Consider the following 21847-nt stretch of genomic DNA (forward strand, 5'->3'; position numbering starts at 1 on the left):
GTGGACTTTAGAAGTTTGTTTGTTTTTTCAGATGGAAAAATGAAGAATTTGTAGAGGTGAGGTAAAACAGGAGGGATTTCCTTAAAACTTGAGGGACAAAAGAATTTGTTCCATTGGGGTAATATTTGAGGTCATGTTTTAATAGTGTGTTCATTACATTCAGTAAGCACACACAGATACAGGTCTATGCAAATGAAACTAAAACATCTTCCTACTTTAAATCTACTTTGCTCTTTTCACGGTTAGTACTAGGCATCATAATTTTTAAAATTAATATCTGTATACATCAATTTTGTATATTCTTTTGTTTCTAAGGCTTAATAATAAACACTTTACACATATATCTGTAGTATGTTTCATTTATAGGCACTAGTATTCATTATCAATATTTGTATAGCATTGTTCTAAGTTTTCTGTGATATAATCTTGAGTATCAATAAAGAAAAAAGAAATATAAGTTATAGCTCTTGCAGAACTTATACTAAGATGACACTAACATGTGGAATAATTCATTAAACATTGTATATGATGTGTCACTCAGTTATAAACTATATTCATGAATTATTGATACTCTGCAATTTAAAAAACTTTTATGATGATAAAATATACATACTATAAAGTTTACCGTTTTAACCATTTTTAGCTGTATGATTCAGTGGCATTAAATACATTCACATTGCTGTTCAACCATCACCACCATTTATCTCCAGAACTTTCATCTTCCTAACCTAAAACTCTGTACCAATTAAATAAGAATACCCCATTTCACCTCCTTTCAGTCCTTGGCTACTACTATTCTTCTGTCAGTGTCTATGAATTTGATGACCTTGAAGACCCTATATACATGGAATCATACAGTATTTGCCTTTGTTTCACTGAGCGTGTCTTCTGAGTTCACCCACATACTAGCATGTATCAGAGTTTTATTCCCTTTTAAAGCCGGATGTTACAGCAGTCTCCCCTTATCTATGGTTTCTCGTTCTGAGGTTTCAGCTACCTGTGATCAACTTCAGTCCAAAAATATTAAATGGAAAATTTTAGGAGTAAACAATTCATACGTTTTACATTGCAGCCATTCTGAGTAGTGTGACGAACTCTCTTGCTGTCTTCTCCTTTTGTCCCCGGATGTGAGTCATACTTTTGTTCAGCATATTTATGCTGTGAAGATTACTTGCCTTTTAGTCACTTAATAATCTCATGGTTGTGGTTATAAGTTTGATGGTCCCAGGATCCCAGTGCTTGTCTTCAAGTAACTCTTACAGGAGCATAACACTACGTCATACTGCTTACATCATTCACCTCACTTTGTCTCATCATGTAGGCATTATTTCACCTCACATCATCACAAGAAGAAGGGTAAGTAAGACATTTTGAGAGAGAGAGAGGCTACATTCACAGAACTCTTATTGCAGTATATGATTTAATTGTTCTAGTTTATTATTGTTAATTTCTTACTGTGTCTAATTTATAAATTAAACTTTATCATAAGTATGTATAGGAAAAAAACAGTCTCTATAGGGTATGGTACTGTCTGTGGTTTCAGGCATCCAGTGGGGGTCTTGGAACATGTTCCCCATGGATAACGGAAGACTGCTGTATTCCATTGTGTGTATATACCACATATTGTTAATCTGCTGATGGTCATTCGGGTTGTTTCTTCCTTTTGACTGTTGTGAATAATGCTGTTTTGAACATGGGTGTACAAATATCTGTTTGAATCTATGCTTTCATTTCTTTTGGGTATATACCTAGAAGTGGAGTTGCTGGATCATACACTAATTCCATTTTTTACACTGGCTGCACCATTTTAGTACATTCCCACCAGCAATGCACATAGATAGGTTCCAGTGTTCCCACATCCTTACCAGTACTTATTTTCTGTTCCCTCCCTCCCTTCCTTCCTTCCAAAACAATAGTCATCCTAATGGGTGTGGAGTGGTATTTCATTGTAGTTTTGATTTGCATTCTCTAATGACCAGTGATGTTAAGCATTTTTTCACGTGCTTTTTGGCCGTCTATAGATCTCCTTTAAGGAAATGTCTATTCAAGTCCTTGGCATATTTTTAAATCTTGTTATTTGTTTTTGCTGTTGTTGAGTTATGGGAGTTCTTTATATATTCTTAATATTCATCCTTTATCAGTATATGATTTACAGCTATTTTTCCCATTCCATGGTTGCCTTTTCACTCTGTTGATAATGTCTTTTGATGCACAAATGTTTAAATTTTGATAAAGTTTAATTTATTTTTTCTTTTATTGCCATTGCTTTTGATGTCATATATATTTTTCTTTTGACTTTTTTATTTAAATAATTATATTAAAAATCTTAAACTATTACTGAGATAGCAGTTATCACTCCCTATAAATAGAAAAATTTCATAAAATAACATAATATTAAGATTAAAAATGCTCATCCTCTTGCCTACTACTAATAGATCCCATTTTGGGAAACACTGCCATAGAAGGAGCAAAGACCTGTGGAGAACACAAAAGAAATGACCTAATCTCAACCTCCAGTGAGCCTTAAGTCTAATAGATGAGTTAGGTACATGGAAGACATTATTTTATAATTGTACTCCTAAAATGAACCAAATGGCTATAGGAATGCACAGGTAGAGGGAATTTTCTGGCTTAGGGATAGTGGGGAATGGTGTTAAGGTAAGATTTCACAGGGAAGGCACATTTGAGATAAGTTTTAAAAGACCAGAAAGTTTTTTTTTAAAGATTTTATTTATTTATTTTTAGAGAGGGAAGGGGGGGGAGAGAGAGAGAGAGAAACATCAATGTGCGGTTGCTGGGGGCCATGGCCTCCAACTCAGGCATGTGCCCTGACTGGGAATTGAACCTTCAATGCTTTGGTTCGTAGCCCGTGCTCAATCCACAGAGCCATGCCAGCCAGGGCAACCAGAAAATTTTTGTCATGTGTAGATGAAGGGAAACATGAACAAGGGTGAGGCATTAGGAAACAAAAAAGGATGTTTAGCAAGTGGCCAGCCTAATCCATCCTGACAAAAATAAGTGAACAGTGGGAAATAGGGCATGGAGGGTCATGAGAGCCTGCACCAGGCTTGCTGTACATGCTCCAGATCTCCCGCGGCCCCCGCAAACCCGCCCCCACCCTCGGCCCTGGCCATCTCATCCTTTAACATTCTTTATATAGTCCTCCTTCGGGGCCTGTTTTTTTTGTGTCTTGTTTAGAAAGGCTGTCTCCATCACAACATTATAAAATATTCTTTAAGAGTTTCTTCAAATACTTCTGTAACTTTTTTTAAACATTTGGTCCTATGATCCCACCTGGCATTTAGGTTTGCATATGATATGAGGTAAGATTCCAAATTTATTTTTTCTCTGTGATCACTCATTTGTTTGAACAAAATGTGTTTAGTAGTTCATTTCTTCACTTTTAAAAAATATCTTTATCATATTCTATATGCATCCATATATGTAAAAGTGTCTATTTCTGGGTGCTCTAGTCTGCTTCACTGATTTGTCAGTTTCTGCTTTAGTCATTATGTTTATTGATAGGTTTTTTATTGATTTGAGAGAGAGAGGAAGAGGGAGAGAAAAAGAGAGAGTGAAACATCAATTTGTTGTTTCACTTAATTATGCATTCTTTGGATGCTTTTTGCATATACCCCAGAGACTGAACTCACAAACTTGGCATAGCAGGGTAATGCTCTACCCAACTGAGCTACCCAGCCAGGGTTGTAGTTACGTTTTCATTTCTGATCAGGCAGGTCCCTTTTTCATTATTCTATTAGAGTTTTTTGGACTCACTTATTTATTATTCCAGATGAACATTTGACTCTTTTTGGTGACTAAAGAAATACAAATAAGTTGTGTATTAAACTGTACCCAGGATTTGTTTTAATCATGTATGATAAGATATACAGATATGGGAATGACTGTCGTGAGGGAAGAAACCTACACTCACAGATTTCTAGAAACAGGAAGCAGAGCCTGCCATGCAGGGCCACATGGGGAAGCACCAGGATCAGATGGGAGGCAAAAGGGGAAAGGGGAGAGTGAGGCCCAGAGCCTTTATTGGGGTTTTCATGGAAAGGAGTAGGGGAGGCAGGGTAGGTATGTCCAGTAAGCTTAGTATTGAATAGTTAGAATAATTTTAATAATTATGGTTATAATAATAATAATGGTAAGTGTTGTGTTGTAGGGGTGGCTCTGCACTATAGGGGTCCCTAGTTGTCCAGCAGCTGGCTCTGGGGTGATTTAGAGCAGGGGGAACATGAGCGTGTGGGCTCTTGGTCGGTTGGTGTGTATGCCAAGGACACTCCTGCGGGGGAGTCATTTGCCTTCTCTGGGAATTACCTAGCCCTGGGAGGGACAGTCTTTCAAGGCTCCAAATGCTAGGCTATCAGGAAAGAATGAATAAATAAATATTGTCAATACAAGTTGTGATTTTGATTGGGGTTCAATGGACCTAAAGGGTAATTTGATAATGAGGTGAGATGATTACAATATTGAATGCTTCCATTTAGTTAGGGGTTCTTTTGTGTTTTTAATAGCAAATGTTTTTCTTCACACAAATCCTGCTTATTTGTTAGATTTATTCCCATAGTTACTCATATAAGTTCTGTTGCTTTTTTTGCATATGACTTTGTATAGCATGAAACCCTTATAAGGATCTTATTTAATATTCGATTATTTCTTTTTCCAGCAATATTTGTTGACTTCTTTTTTAATAGTTTTTAGAGAGAAAGGAAGAGCAGGTGAGAGGGAGAGAAACATCAATGTGTGGTTGCCTCTCATGCGCTCCCTACATATCCCCTACTGGGAACCTGGCCTGCAACCCAGGCATTGTGCCCTAGACTGGGAATCAAACTGGTGACATTTTGGTTCGCAGGCCTGTATTCAGTCCACTGAGCTACACCAGCCGGGGCTATCTGTTGACTTCTTGTAAAGAATGTGTCAGACTCTAAGGTACCCACTGAGCATCCCCCTTCCTGGTGACCTACTATATCGAAATCTGGGAGATCTGAGTATTTCCATGAAGATGCTGAACATAGCAAAGGTACAGATGGTGGGGTAGGTCTTCCAGTGGATGAGATCAAAGATATGGAGAGGGGATGGGCAAAAGAAGACACAGGAAATCTGAACTAAAAAGGAGAGGAGTTATGGGATATGGTGCTCAGTGGCTCCTTGTATTTTTCGATAACTTGGGAAGAAGTCACCCACTGAAAATGTAGGGTCAGAGACAAGTCTGAATGGTAAAAGATATTTATTGTGAGAAAAATAGAAACCTTGTTGGATTTCATGAGGGTCCAGCATGAATGTGATCACTGATCAAAGTTACTGTGATTTTGTCTTGTATTGGTACTATTCATCAGCCACAGGAACAGGTGAGGAGATTGTTGTTGGTGAGATTACCCTGGTCTGGGTGGTAGCATGCTAGGATTAGTGAGAGGAGGGAATCAAGGATAATAGTAAGTGCTCTGTTGAAGCTAGTGAGTGCTTTAGATTTGTTTAGAAACAACCTCCCTTGCACAATGTAAAAATGCAACTCAGAAGATAATCATTGACATGTAAACAACTCCACATCTTGAATAGTCATCAAAACCAAAACAAGAATATTGCAGAGGACATCCATTCATTCAGTCCCTATGGAAAGAATGCTGGTGTTCCACACTGGACCTGTTTTCAAGGAGTTTATTTCTAAAAGATTTACTTTCTTGGTCCATATATTAACACCTTTTCTTCAAAGGTGTATTCAAATATGAAATATTTTCTGTGAGCACTCTGGTAAAATGATTCCCCAGAGTGGGCAGATCACTTAGATGCTGGTCGTACCAGGGATGTGCCATGCTTTTTAACACCAAGGAGTTGTAATGACAAAACTAGTGAAACATTTTTAAAAGGTTTTATTTATTTATTTCTAGAGAGAGGGTAAGGGAAGGAGAAAGGAAGGGAGAGAAACATCAATGTGTGAGAGAAATATTTATCGGTGGCCTCTTGCATGTCCCTAACTGGGGCCCTGGCCCACAACCCAGGCACGTGCCCCATTGTACCAGTGACTTCCGGTTTGCAGTATAATGCCCAGCCCACTGAGCCACCCCAGTCAGGGCAGTACTGAAACTTTCTGAATGCCTCATTTTTTATTATAGCTTTATATAAATTCAGCATATGAATAATGCTTGAAAGTAAATTAACATTGTTAAGAAGGCTATACAATAATATAAAGTACTTAACATTTATGAGATCATTTATTAAAGAAAATTCCATTACATAATAATGAGGCTACCAATTTCATATGGAAATAATACTGTATTAACTTGATGTATTCATACTAACAGTGAACATGATATTTTAAATTTTGCTGTCACATAATTATGCTGCTACTTCATGTAATGTTACACTGTCACCTAGAAAAACTCTTCTTTCAGTGTAGATCTGTGATCTTCAGCTTTCGATGGCAGATTGTAATGTGTCACTGAGGTATTTTTAAGTGAAGAGGTGGGAAAAACTCCTGGCTGAGTCATAGAGCTGAGGATTTTTCTTCCCTAATCTTCTACCTGTAGCAAGGCTCTCTAGGATAACACTGGCCTTGAGCAAAGAACTGAAAGACCTTCCTAGTTCTGCAAGGCAAATTGGGTGATGTTAGGTTTGGAATGAGAAGATGTCTTAAGGTTGTGAGTCATGGTCTGTGTAATTGTTGCTTAAAAAACGAGGCATTCAAAGGGAAAGAAAGAGTTGGAAGGATTTGAAGACCAAATAATTCTGTACTAGTCAGCCAATAAGAACATCACAATAATGAACGACTGTTTGGTACAGGCCTCTCAACTCCTTGATTCTGTTAAGGAGTATGTTTCTCTAAGGAAAATGAGCACATATGTATATTTTTACATTTAGTGAGTTTAATCTTAAAAAATATGAATTACAAGATTAAAGCCACAGTACCCTTTCTTTTTTCTTGCTCTGATAAAAGACATCATCTGGGTTTGTTTTTTTTTCCTGGATCATAAAAGTAGAATGTTTAAGGTCAGGTCTTGGTGTAGGGTCAATGGCAGATCTGCACCTCTGACCCTTTGCTCATGGTGGGATCATTAAATGGACCTCCTTGGCTCTCTCCCCCAGGGGAATTGACCATGTGCAGGGTGCTCTTGCCAAATAGCTGGAACTCAGAGTGCATGAGCTGCTCCCAAAAGCTGTTGTTGGGCTAGATGATGGGCTGGCATGGCTCGGTCCACGTGTGGGCATCCAGGGACACAGCTTGGTACTTCCTGACCTAGGTGAGGCAGAAGGCAGCGGGGCGACTCACACCAGCTGCACGGTGGAGCAGCATGTCGCCCTACTTCATCCTCCACGCATTGGGTGTGGTCAGCAATGGGAAGTCACATTCTTTGTGGTCAGCAAAGAAGTCACAGAGAAATGAGATGGATGTGTCAGCTACAGGCACCTGTATATGCTGGATGTCCTCATATAAGGTGTTCACCAGCTGCACAGACACGTTGATGGCCGTGGTGATCTGGTTGATGGAGAGCTTCAATTTGCTGTTGGCGGCCACACCACTGTAAACAGGCTGCTGGTGACCTGAGAGGCCGCTGTCCGAGGGCTGTCAGAATTGAACCAGAAGGTGCATGGAGATGCTGTCATCAGGCTGGTGGGTCAGCGGCCAGTGAGGAGTCAAGGCTGCATCTTTCTGCCAGGCTGTGCCCATGGAAAACCTGTTACCTGCCCCACAATCACGTGGGGGCCACAGTGGTCCTAGCTGAGAAGTTGGGTAGACTCAGTGCTCAGCCCACTCCACTGGCCCAGCCCATCTCCATGGCAACACACTGGGGAGCAGCACAGTGGCCTCCAGGGACAATCCTGCCACATCTTGAAAATGATTGCATATTAAAGCAACTGATTAAAAAGTACAAAAGTTGATACATTGATGCATTGGAATAAATAATGCCTAAAACTTTACTCCCTGATGGAAGTGAAACCAAAATGCAAAACTACATCTTTGGCTGAAGTTTGCTAACATTTCAGGAAGTAGGTTGAAGAGACAGTGGGTAATGCAAAATAGCAGACATATCTCTCGCCATGATATTTTACAGCTGTCACTGGCAGTGTGTTTTCTTAAACTGATATCAGCTGCTATTTATACACTTAGACAATTTATGGTCAGATTAGGGTGGAAGGTTGTGGTACCCACGTATATAAAATAATATAATAATGTTCTATTTTTTTGGAACAAATTTGTTACATGAAATGTCAGATGAGTCATTTTGCTCGTGTCAGATATTTGAAAGTAATGGAAAGATGCCAACGTGGAAGCCCAGTAATTCATGCACTGGTGTAATGGAGCAAATGAAATGCAAAGCTCTCGTGCAGGTCCAATTTCAGCACCAAACGCTTACCTGTCAGTCAGCAAAATTGTCCCTGAATAAAAATGAACCCCATCTGAGAGGCAGAGCATTTTAATACACATCATATTCTTTGCCTCTATTGCACGGTAGAAGCTGCTTGGAAAGAAAGAGAATGCAGCTGAAAAAGACATTTAACAGCAACCCCTGAGCATGCTGAAAATTTTGCTCGCACTACTGCCCACAAAAGGTTTTCGGTTTGCCCTTTCTCTCCTGAGCTATTGACAAACTCTTTAGCGCTGCTCCCCCCTCCCCTCTGTATCTCTTATCTACACGAAAAGGTGGCTGATTTCCCCTAAAGTGAGAGATTTGGCCACTCAGGGATGTGGAGACCAAGTTTCAGACAGGTAACTTCATTGCTGCGTGGATGCAGCCGGGGGATGTTTTTATGAAAGTGACAATTAAAAATGTGTGTCGCACAAATCAAAAGTCAGACATACCCTCGTAAAAATGATTATTATGGCCCAAAGTGACTGCCATTCTTTTGAAAACCCTTTCATTTTGGAATTGGTTCCCACTTTTCTATATGAACAAGCATCTTAGAGAAATGAGGTGTCCTAGTTTTTTTTTTAAGACCCAGTTCCTTGTGGTTTTTAAAAAGCAAATGGGAAAGTTAAGAATTTGTGTGCTTCAGTGCCCACACACCCCAGGCTTCTTGAACCCTACCTCTAGGAGTCATGATTCATTCTACCTTTGAAATACCTGTTTTCCGTTTGTGTTTTAAGACTCTTAAGTGCTTATAGGAACCCAAGCAGCTATTGAAAACCAGTAATGACTAGATCTTCTAAATGTTAATGATTGTGAATGAACTAGCAATCAGAGCTCAAAAATATAATAAAATAAAGTGTACTGTATTAGAAACGATAATAATTAAATCAAGCCAAGGTGCTCTGCACTTCCAACTGCATTGATGCTTGAAAAATTATGAGTACAGGGAAAATTTACATAAATCCTCTTTAAATGATGTATGTGGAAAAAGGAAAGAAAGAAAACCGTGGTCACGGGACTGAATTTATTTTAATCCCCTGGTTCAAGTGGCCCTAGAAATAATCATACTTGTATCAATCTATATTGCATGACTTTTGTAAGATGTGAAAATAGTGTTTTTCACTAAATTGTCACTTATTATTGTTCATTTAGGGCCACTAACATAGAAAAATTTCTCAGCTACAGTGTCAAAAGAATAGGGACAATTTGATGTTTTCTTTTGATGCTGTTTGTTGATATCTAGACCACTGTAGCTTGATTGCCTAACATTAAACCTATAATAACAGTGCAATCATAGCAGTATCATCATGAATGTTGTTACAATGGAAACAACATTTACACGGCTTCAGAATGGTAATTATCAAACTTTTTGTCATGAGGCGCTTATTTGCCAGCATTGATCTGCCCCGGTCAGTTGTTAGCTCTTCTCATCTGAGGTGTATTGATTGTATAATCAGTAGATAGAGGCTGTGGGCAGATGAAACGCCGTGTTGTTGGGCAAATTATCGGCTGCTTGCCTGTTGACCTGGACCCTGCTGGTTATACCTCAGACACTGGTGGGATTATTACTCATTTCAGTGACCCTGCTTTGCGACAGAGCACTCTGTGTTATTATACAAGATAAATGCCATCCTGCTTGCTGTGGTCGTGGCTCCCTACACAAATGTCGGAGGATGGCTGGTCCCCAAACCAGGCAGCATGTTTCAGATGAGAAGAAAAAGAGGCATTTTCCAAAGATTTACCTTTTCTGTATTCATTTGTCTCTCCATGTGAATACAATAATGAAGAGCCTATGTGTACCTGGCTGATAATAGTAATGAGAGCTTACATGTATGTAGCACTTTATCATGTCCTAAGGGCTGTGACACTCGGTTAATATTCTTGTTTTACCAGTGGGAACACGGAGGCATGGATTAAGCTAACCATGTGGGCTAAAATTGCATGGCCAATGAGCCCCAGCACTAGGTACTAAATCTATTTAGTACCTTTCCTTTGAATATAAGTCGAGATTTTTCTGTTCCATTGCTCTGCTTTATTAGGTTATCTTACCTGACCTGTAAATATGTGTGTACTGAAAAATCTAATGTTTCCCCCAGCTAGATTAAGAAAAAATAAAAGACCTTAATATTATTTAAATAAATTATTGCATTGGGTAACTTGGGAGACTATTTGGGCCATTAACTGTTTATAGCATTCCAAAGGCTAACGTCTAACATGGGACTATTTTAAAAGACAAAATTATTTTATATAAAGAGCAATGTGAACTTTATAACTGGTAGTTGTTTACAATCTAGATGTTTCCAGAACATATTATTTATGTGGGGAATTTTTCAAGGTTATTCCTTTTTCTTTTTCTTACTTTCCTTACTGTGGCTTCTCTTGCATTTTGGAATCATTGCCCTCTTCATAGGTGACTTCAGCATGGCGTCATATGCTAACGCCTAATGATCTCCATATCTATGATTCTATTCCTGTGCAGCTTGTTTCTTTAATTTGTTATTTAAATTCAGTTATTGGTAGTTGTGAATTTATTACCATTTTAATATTCATAGTTTTGATCTTCTTTTTCTTATATAATTTCTTTTAGCATTTCATATAATAATGGCTCGATGACGATGAACTTCTTAGATTTACCTTGCCTGAGAAGTACTTTATCTGCCCTTCCATTATAAATGATAGCTTTGCTGGATAGAGGAATCTTGGATGTAGGTTCTTGCTTTTTATGACTTGGAATACTTCTTTCCAGCCCCTTCTTGCCTGTAAGATTTCTTTAGAGAAGTTAGCCAATAGTCTTATGGGAACCCCTTTGTAGGTAACCTACCTTTGTAGGTAACTGTCTGCTTTTCTCTCACTGATTTTAAGATTCTCTCTTTATCTTTAACCTTTGGCATTTGAATTATGATGTGTCTTGGTGTGGTCCTCTTTGGGTCCAACTTGTTTGGGACTCTCTGTGCTTCCTGGCCTTGTATGTCTATTTCCTTCACCAAATAAGGGAAGTTTTCTTTCACTACTTTTTCAAGTAAGTTTTCAATTTCTTGCTCTTTCTCTTCTCCTTCTGGCACCCCTATGATTTATATGGTAGTATGTTTGAAGATGTCCCAGACAGTCCTTAGCCTAGCCTCATTTTCTTGAAATTTTTTTCTTCTTGCTCTTTTGATTAAATGCTTATTTCTTCCTTATGTTCCAAATCATTGATTTGATTCTTGGGTTCACCCCCTCCACTGTCAGTTCCCTGTAAATTTTTTCTTTATTTTACTTAGTGTAACCTTTATTTCTGCCTTGGTCTTTTGTATGCTGTTGCAGTACCCGGTGATTTCTTTGAGAATCCTGATAACCAGTGTTTCAAACTCCAAATCTGACAGATTACTTATCTCCATTTTGTTTAGTTCTTTTTCTGGAGTGTTGTTCTATTCTTTCATTTGGGCCATATTTCTTTGCCTCATTTTGGAATCCTCCCTGTGTTCTTTTCTGTGCATTAAGTAGAGCTGCTTTGACTCCCTGCCTTAGTAGTGTGGCCTATTGTAGAAAAGCACACCTGTAAGCTGTACGGAGTGGAGACATAGGTAATTTCCATGGTGGGGCAACCCGTGTCATCCTCTGTGGCTGTATGTGGGGGAGGGCTCAGAGAGGGGAGAATGCTGCTGCCTGGTGTTTGGAGTTTTGCCCAGGAGGAAGCTGTCTCCCAGCACTCAACCTATTACCTCTCAATTCAATTTCTCCCTGTATGCCACTGGTACCCTCCCAGATGTTGTCCTGGTGCTGAATCCCAGAGGGGGTGGGTCTGTGTGAATCCTAAGTCCTTGTGGGTCCTTTAAGAATTCCGCAATTTCTTCCACTGCCCCAACCCCCACTGGTTTTACAGCCAGAAGTTATGGGGACTTACCTTCCTGACATTGGAATCCTGAGCTGGGTAGTTTGATATGAAACTGGGATCTCTTCCTCCCAAGTTATCCTTCCTAATTTTTATCCACCACACCGTGCATATGGGACTACCCATTCCACATCGCTGTGCCTCTCTGTGTCTCTGCACCTCTCCATACCTTTCTGCCTCTCCATGCCTCTCCACATCTCCACCCCTCCTACTCGTCTGGATGAATGTGGCTCGTTTAAATCCTTGCTTGTTGGACTCCCATACAGCTTAATTTTCTGACAATTCTGGGTGATATTTGTTTTATAGTGTAGTTGTAATTTTTGCTGTAGTTGTACAAGGAGGCCAGGTGTGTTTACCTATGTCTCCATCTTGACCAGAAGTCTTAATTCCTTATTCTTGTCTTTGGGTAAACTGACTACCAGAAGTCCTGGCGACTTTTGTATTTTTTAAATTAAAAATTGCCAATCTCTGAGCAACAATTCTTCAGATTATATAAGTAGTATTCTTTAATTGTAAACTCAAATATGCATATAAAAAGGAGGACATTTTGGGTTAAGTGAGAGGTGAAGGCAAGTGAGAACATGAAATTAAATAGAGGATAACCGAGATTAAGCATCTCTAAAGAAATATGTTTGCATGGGGGAATTTTTAGAGAGCCTCATCAGGGTTGGGCAGGAATCTCTAGCACACTCATATTTATGTAATCCCAGGCAGAGCCCTTAAGGACTCCATTTTATAGAGAGAGGCACAGTGACAGCAAAACTCTTGCAAATGTAAGATCCTTGAGGGTTGGAACTACGTCTAACTCATCCTTCTCTCTCTGTGCCTAGAGTCTTGCTTTGCACATAATAGGCCCTGAGAGTGACAGGATGGTATGCTGAATAAGAGCCTAGGCTCTGCAGTAAGACAGACAAGGATTCCAATCCCTGCTGTGCTAATTAGTCAGCTTTCTTAACTGTTATTGTATTTAATCACTTTGAGCCTTAAAATGGAAATAAATATATTGCCTTACATCATAGGGTTATCTAGAAGATTAAAAGAGCTAATGGTGATAAAGAATTTAGCAACATGCTTGTCACATAAATTCTCAATAAAAAAGTGATTATTATTTTTATTGGTAGTTCATACAATTTTTTTAAGTTGACTTCAAATAATTGCTTAAAAGTTCTTCGGTAATGTTGAATTATCTTATAAAACATCTCATCCAGTGAGTGAGATTATGGATTGCATGCTGCTGCCCCTTAGCCAGTTGCCCATAGGGTGAGATGAAAGTAAGGGTATGTTTTTATTTGTGAGCTGTGGACATGTACCAGAGGGCCTGGGATTGTTATCTTGTGTTCACCATATATAAATAATGTTGGCCCACATTGAAATCATTTAATTCCCAAACAAAAGTCATCTATAAAGACAAGTCCTACCTATGGAAACACTGTTTCACTGATAATTTATGAATAATGTTAAAAGCTGTCTAAGTTGTTGAGTAGAATGCTGAACTAAAAATGAGGCATTAAATTAAAATTAGCCTGATATGGTGCATTGTGGGCACTTATGGAATGCAACAATAATTTTGAGAATTAAAATTCAAGTTAACAAGGTCCTGGCTGTGTGACTCATTGGTTAGAGCATTGTCCCAATATGCCAGGGTTGTGGGCTTGATCCCCGGTCAGGGCACATACAAGAATCAACCAATTAATGCATACATAAATGAAACAACAAACTGATGTTCCTCTTTCTCTTTCCCCCTTCCTCTCTCTCTAAAATTAATAAATTAAAAAATTCAAGGCAACAAATATTTATGTCTTCTATACACAGAGCACAGTATTCAATTCTATAAGGCAATAGGAGATAAGCAGGATGGAGTTCCTTCCTTGGAGACCCTGTGGTCTAAAATAGGAAATTGGGTATCTGAATGCAATGATTAGAAAATAGTAAAAAGACTTATTGATTAAGCCAAAGTAGTTTTAGTGTCCAGCTTTTTAAAAGGAGAGCAAATTATACCCCTTTTAAGAAAATCAGGTTAATTTTAATACCTTTAAAGCTTCCATGGTAGATGGAATCATTGAACAATCCATTAGTCACCACATAGGAGAGCATGAAGCACTGAGTAGTCACTGTCTTGGTTTGGCAAAGAACAGATTGTACCAGATCGATTTAACTTCCTTCTTCAAGAGATTGACAGTTAATACAGACATTTAGGATGCAGGATATGTAATTCATCTGAACTTCAGAAAGGATTGTGATTCAGTCACACATGATATTTTAGCACTAACTCAAAGGATGTGACCCAGTTCATACCATATTCCTGTAGGGAGGGGCCTAATTCACTGACAAGTCACGATCGAAAATGGTGGTTATAAGGACTTGATGTCAATGATGAATCATGTTCTATAAATGCATATCCAAATGTTGAAGTCGTTCTGATTGTCTGTCTGTGTCTTAGACAAATAATTTAAAATAAACTCATGTATTAGCCAAAGAAAGCACTAATATGAGTACTTTGAAAGATTGTTATAGTTTAAATGAAATGATCTCAAACCATAAAAATGAACCATTATATACTCTATGAAGGGTAAGTTCAAAATAACAGGCTGTGCTGATCATGGACAGTACTGAAGGTAGAGAGATACAAGATGGGAACAGCTTTGGCTGTAAATATGACAAAGAAAATTTGGGAGTCGATTAGTTGAACCCAATCCATTTATCACTGAGCAATTGTGCTTTTGTTGATAAGCAAGACATAATTTTAGGGTGCAAAACATCAATATGATTTGCAAGCCTGAAGATTCCAGAAGTCATTACTCTGCAACTAATCAGTTTTAATCACAACTCTCAGACTATTCTAATTTTGCACTGCAGGGAAGCTGGAGGGTCCAGAGAAAAACATTCCAAATATGTAAGATGATGAGTAGATGCTTCTTTTAACGTTCAGGCTAGAGAAGAGAGGCCACTCTTCAAATTATACAGAGGCATCATTTAATTTCAGTCATTTATTGAATAGCAACTATTGTCATGATAAGTTTATGGAGCAGTTGTTTTGTTTTAATTTTCACAAGTGATATAAAACAAATGAGTTTAAGTGTAGCAAGTGTTTTGTTAGGTAAAGGACGAACTCTTACTATTGAGGTCATTAAACTTTAGAGCATGTTATCAAAATTATTAGAAAAATCTCCTTATAATGAAGAAGGCTAGACAATGCAAAAAGTACATGGTGCATTTCCAAGAGAAAAACACTACATAAGCTATAATGAAATTATATTTGTCTTGGGTAAAGTAACAAAACTTACAGTGTAGGAATATTAGTAGTTGTAGGAAACTTCATAGGAGAATTCAATCCTACTGCTGTTACTAACTTCCTCAAGAACTAAGAGCAAATTTCACACCGAACAGTTTTTCTTCTTGGAAGGGACACTAATTAACAGCAGTAGAGGGAAAAAAAATCATTGGTTGTTTCAAGCTTTCAAAAAATGAATTAGTTATTGCATAGTAGATACCTCAGAGGTCAGTGTTTAAAGAAGCTAGTCTGAAGAAATATGTTATTTATACATTGGTTAAGTCTGGGTATTTTCAAGTTTTAAAATTAATTCCACATAGGGAATCAATTAGAAAATACTGACATTAATATTAGGCTTTTCAAATAGCTACAGTTTTGACAGTTTAGAAAAGAAATAGTCAGCAAAGTGCCTAAGTTTCTATGTACGTTTTTTAAAAAGATATGGATAGAAGAAATCAGCATTGTACCCTGTATATAGCAGCCCAGGAGCAGGTATCTTATGAAACACAAATTACACCTCCACCAGTGTGTATCATCGATAATTCCAGTATTACACATCTAATACGATCCATGCCAACTTTAAGAAAGAAAAAGTAAACATTAAACATCTTTCAAATATTATTTTTAAAAGGTTCTTTAAAAGTGAAATGAGAAAAAGTTTCTAAAATATTTCTTTTAATATTTTATTTATTTATTTTAAGAATGAGAGGAAGGTGAGAGAGAAAGAGAGGGAGAGAAACATCAATGTGCCTCTTGTGCGCCCCCAACTGGGCACCTGGCCCGCAACCCAGGCATGTGCCCTGACTGGGAATCAAACTGGTGACCTTTTGGTTCTCAGGCCAGCACTTGATCCACTGAGACACATAAGCTAGGGCCAAAATATTTTTTTGAAAGCTCTTTGAAAACAGAATAGACAGCCTAAGGTGGCACAGGTATTGAAGACTTTCATTTAGTCTAGTGGTTCCAAAATCTGACATTGTCAGGATTGCTTGAATAGAATTTTTTAAAACACAGTCTTATTGAAGTATAATTGACCCACTATAAATTGCATATATTTCAAGTGTAATTGGATAAGTTTTGACTTATGTATGTCATGTAGGTACCGATGAAACTATTGCCATTCTCAAGACACTGAACACATTCATCACCTCCCAGTTTTCTCATGTCCCTTTGTAGTTCTTTCTCCCATCCCTCTCTGTGCAACCATTAGCTGCTTTCTGTCACAAGAAGTGCATTTGCATTTTCTAGAATTTAATATTAACAGAAGCAGACTGTACTCTTTTAACCTGGCTTCTTTCACTTGGCATATTTATTTTGAGTTTTACCCACGTCATAATATTTATTTAGTTTCAATAGTTTATTCCTTTTTTATTGCTGAATAGTATTCTATTTATTCATTGATGGATATTTGGGTTGTTTCCAGTTTTTGTAATTACAAATAAAGCTTTTATGAACATTTATATACAAGGTTTTATACAGACAAATGCTCTTACTTTTTAAGAGTAAATACTTAGGAGTAGAATAGTTGGATAATATGGTAGGTGTATTTTTAACTTTTGGGGAAACTGCCAAATTATTTCCAAAGTGGTAGTACCATTTTACACTCCCATCAGCAGATGTAGGAGAGTTCCACCAATACTCAATATAATGAGTCTCTTTAATTTTAGGCATACTAATAGCTTTATAGTGATATCTCATTGTGGTTTTAATTAAACTTCTCAGATGACCAAAAATGTTGAGCATCAGTTCACATGTTGATTTTCCATATATGTGTCTTCTCTAGTGAAGTGTCTGTTTAATTTTTTTGCCCACTTTTTTATTTGGGCTTTTTTTTCTTATTCTTCAGTTTTGAGAGTTCTTATATATTCTGATTACAAGTCCTTTAGCAGATCTATTATTTGCAATTATCTTCTTGCAGTCTGTAGCTTGCTTTGTCACCCTTTTAACAGTGTCTTTCAAAGAGTATAACTTTATAATTTTAATGAAGTTTGATTCATTCTCTTTTTTTTCCTTACGGATAATGGTTTTGTTCATGTCTAGGGACTCTTTGCCTAACCCAAGGTCACAAATGTTCTCTCCTGTGTTTTCTTATAGAAGTTTTATAGTTTTACTCTACAGTTAAGTCTATGATCCATGTTGAGTAATATTTTAGTATATGATGCAAGTTATGGATTAGTGTTCTTATTGTATCTTGGCTATCTGGTTGTTCCAGCAAAGACTATCCTTTCAACATTGGATTGTCATTGAACCTATGTCAAAAATCAGCTGTCCATATATTTGTGGGTCTCTTTCTGGATTATGTATTCAGTTCTCTTTTTTAAGATCTTATTTGTTTATTTTTAGAGAGAAGGGAGGGAGACAGAGAGGGAGAGAAACATCAATGTGTGGTTGCCTCTTGCACACCCGCTACTGGGGACCTGGCCCACAACCCAGGCATGTGCCCTAGACTGGGGATCGAGCCAGCAACCCTTTGATTCACAGGCCAGCATTCAACCAGTGAGCCACACCAGCCAGAGGCGTATTCAGTTCTATTGATATACTGGTTAAAGATGTTCTGAAACTCAATTTATAATGTGTAGAGAGGGGAATATTTGTCCTCACACCACCAAGAAATGCTCAGGACAGGTATGGCAGGGGAGAGTGGGGAGAAAATGGGGACAGCTGTAATTGAACAATTTTTTTAAAAAGCAGAAAATCATATTAGAAAACCAAAAATAAATAAATAAGTCAGAGGTTGTGACAATGCCCTCCGTAGGTTTGATTAATTTGCTAGAGGCTCATAGACTTCTCAGGAAATTCGTTCGCCCACTGCATTATAGTTTATTATGAAAGGATAGATAAAGGCTATAGATGCACCTCCAGATGGAAGAGATTTGGAGTACAAAGTATGTGGAAATTGCATGGAGTTTGCACACTGAGCACATGATCCTCCCCAAATCTCACCAACCCAGAAGATCTCTGAATACTGTCCATTGGGCTTTTATGGAGACTTCATTACAGAGGCACGATTGATTAAATCACTGGCCAGTGATGATTGAGTCAACCTCCTTTCCCCTCTGGCCATGGGGTGGTACCGAAAGTTCTGACCCTCTAATCACATGATTTGTTTTGGCAACCAGCCCTCATCCTTAGGTGACTTTGGGGCATTCCAAAAATCCATCTCATTAACATAACAAAAGACACCTTTATCTCTCCTACCACTTGGGAAATTCCAAGGGTTTTAGGAGCTCTGAGCTAGAAATGGGGCCTGGGATGAACATCAAGCATATATTTGGTATTATAAATCAAAGTACACCTGTCCATCTTTATATGGAAATCGTACTCTCTTGATTGCTGTTAAGTCTTATCATGTAATATTAGTCTTCAAACTCTGATCTTCTTTTTCAAAGATGGTTTGGCTATTCTAAGTCTTTTGCATTTCTATATATATTTTGGAATCAGCTTGTCTATTTTAGTGGCAGGATTGTGACTGGCATTGCATTGAATCAGTAGATCAGTTTGGGGAGAAGAGACATTACCAATATTGAGTCTTCAAATCCATGGACATGGCATATCTTTCCATTAATTTAAACTTTATGTTTTAGCAGTGTTTTGTGATTTTCAATATATAGGTCTTGCATATCTTTTTATCGGATTTATTTCTAATAATTTTTACATTTTTAAATGCTATTATAAATTTAAATTTTTTAATTGTTTCTAGTACGTAAAAATACAGTTGACTTTGTGTTCTGCAACCTTACTAAACTTTCTTATTAGTTCTAGTACCTTTTTTTGTAGATTCCTTAGACTTTTCTACAAAAACAATCATGTTTGCTAACAATGACAATTTTACTTATTTCTTCCCATCTAGATGCCTTTTATTTCTTTTTCTTTCCATACTGCACTGGCTAAACCTCTATTATGAAGTTGAATAACATCATAAAAGTGATAACAAAGGATATTGTCAACCAATGGTTATTGTCACCAACAATTCAATGCCAACAGGAACCCCCAATTTGGGGTGCAGTGAAGAAGGGAATTTTATTTAGTGATACTCTGGCTGTGAGGCAGCCTGTGGCTAGTCCCCTTCAGGCTAGACAGACAGCTCTGCGCTGTTCCTGGATATTCTGTTCTGTTCTGTTCTGTTCTGTTCTGCTCTGCTCTGTGTGTGTCTGCTTTGCCCTGTTCTGGTTTACTCTGCTTTGGTCTCTTTTGTTCTGTGCCAGTCCACTCTGCTCCAGTGAGACATCTTCTGTGTTTCAGCTCAGCCAGGGATTCTCAATAGAAAGGGAAAGTACTCTCTCGAAGCCAGAAAGGAACTTACATGTTTAGACAGAAGTCCCCCCACCTATCCCCGATTGGTCCATCCTCATGCAAATGAGGACTCCAAATCCTCACAGTTTGGTCCAAAAGGCACTTTCCTGATTGGTTAGAATGGAGCAGCTCTGATTGGTCAGTGAAGATGTTGATGGTGATATAAGGACTAACTCAGGTGGCACAGGCACAGCTGCAGGCAGGCAGACCAGTGCAGAGGCAGGTGGTTCAGTGCAGGCTTCTCCTGAGAGGCCCTAGTGTAGACCCCTGTGGCTGCTAGGCTCTGTGTTTTTTTGTTGTTGTTGTTGTTATTTTGTTTTGTTTTAATATGAGCCCACTTAGCTACCAGAGCCCTTTCAGTAGGTGTGTTCTTTCTCAGGGTCTGAAATATTTGTTTGTGAGGGATGTTGGGGTGTAGTTTTCTCATTATGTCTTTGTCTGTTTTTTGCATGAGGTTAATGTTGTCCTCATAAAGTGAGTTGGATGATATTCTTGCCTTTCAATTTTCTGAAATATTTGAGAAAAATTGATATGATTTTTTCTCAATGTTTTTGGTAGCATTCACCTGTGAAGCAGCTGGGTCTACTTAATATCAATCTGTGGGTGAATTCAGAAATCTGTTAGAAAGAAAGAGAGAGAGCAAGGAAGGAGGGAAGGAAGGAAGGAAGGAAGGAAGGAAGGAAGGAAGGAAGGAACGGGCAAGGAAGGAAGGGAGGGAGGAGGGAAGGAGAGAGAGAGAGAGAAGGAGGAGAGAGAGAGAGAGAAGAAGAAGAAGGAGAAGAAGGAGAAGAAGGAGAGAGAGACCAGAAGGAAAGAAAACAAAAGAAACAAAAAATAAAGAAAAGAAAAATCTGTTTATACCGAAATCTCCATGATTCTGTGGTACATCCACATTTTTGGAACTACTGGTTTGATACAATATGACCTCTTAAAGTCCAATCCCATCATCAAGAAGACAGGAAAGTGTCAGTTCTCAAGAGGCAACGGGGTCATTCATGATCAGCCTCTGAATTTCAGCTTTAAACTGAGTTTGCATCATCAAAGGCCTTCATTGCAGAACTGTGGAACTCTGTGCAGAAAATTGCATGCAGGAGGTCATTCTGGCAGCATTGTAACCAGTCCAAAGTTTTAATTAGAATCATGCATATAGAATTATATATTTACTTAAATCTGCCACAAAAGCAAACTTTTTAGAGAAAAGTTATGTATTTTATAAGGCAAATGAGTTATGCCATGTGGCTGATTAGATCTTTATTAATGTTTGGAATGATTAAAGTCCTTTTCAATAATTGTGAAGTTTCCCCCATAAAAGTACTCTTAGAGATTGTTGTTTATGCATTAGGTCCAAGCTAGCATTTTTCTCTCCTGGAGAACAGCTCTCTTTCAGGGGGTGGCGCTAGTGGCAATCCCTGTGGTGGCACGTGTTAATCGATTGGTTGATCTATCTGTAACACATGTGATCAGCTGCTGTGTGACTGTTTTCACAAAGGGCCAGCTTTCAGACAGGCTAGTTAACTGTCTTTGTTACTAAGTTCTGATCCTAGGAAGATAGTACTAATGTGTGATTAACAATTTTCCATTCACTACCTGCTTACCTCTATTTGGTTGTCCAAATGTACAATTATTTTAAAAGTCTGATGTCCATGATTCTTTGCAGTAAATCTGTAGTCAATGCTATTTACCAGCCAGTGAAATCAGTGAAATCATATAGGGAACATGTCACTTTATGGGCACTTTGTTAATCCTAATGAATGTTCCAGTCAAAAATAGAAACATAATATTATGTGGTAGTTGGGGTGTAAGTATATATATTCTAGTCCCTCTAGCTCAGAGGTTCTGAAACCTTTTTTTTAATGCCACAGACCCTTTGGTGTCTGGTGATGCTTATAGATCCTTTCTCACAACAATGTTTTAAATGTATTAATAAAATTATAGGAATACAAAGGAAACCAATTACATCAAAATACAGTTATAAAATACATTTAAGACACAATTGTGATATAGTAATATATGTGCTTTCTTATTACCACAATAAAATAATAAGATCTAGTTGCAACT

At 38.0% G+C, this 21847-nt stretch overlaps 1 protein-coding gene and 1 pseudogene across 2 annotated transcripts in view; one reads left to right on the plus strand and one right to left on the minus strand.

Moving 5' to 3' along the window:
* The window catches only part of CAMKMT (calmodulin-lysine N-methyltransferase), a 342165-nt gene that overhangs the window by 184784 nt on the left and 135534 nt on the right, over positions 1 to 21847 (plus strand). The window lies entirely within an intron of this gene.
* Positions 5959 to 10792, minus strand: LOC118501073 (annotated as a pseudogene).

This window comes from Phyllostomus discolor, chromosome 6 (assembly GCF_004126475.2).
Source record: "Phyllostomus discolor isolate MPI-MPIP mPhyDis1 chromosome 6, mPhyDis1.pri.v3, whole genome shotgun sequence".
Classification (NCBI taxonomy): domain Eukaryota; kingdom Metazoa; phylum Chordata; class Mammalia; order Chiroptera; family Phyllostomidae; genus Phyllostomus; species Phyllostomus discolor.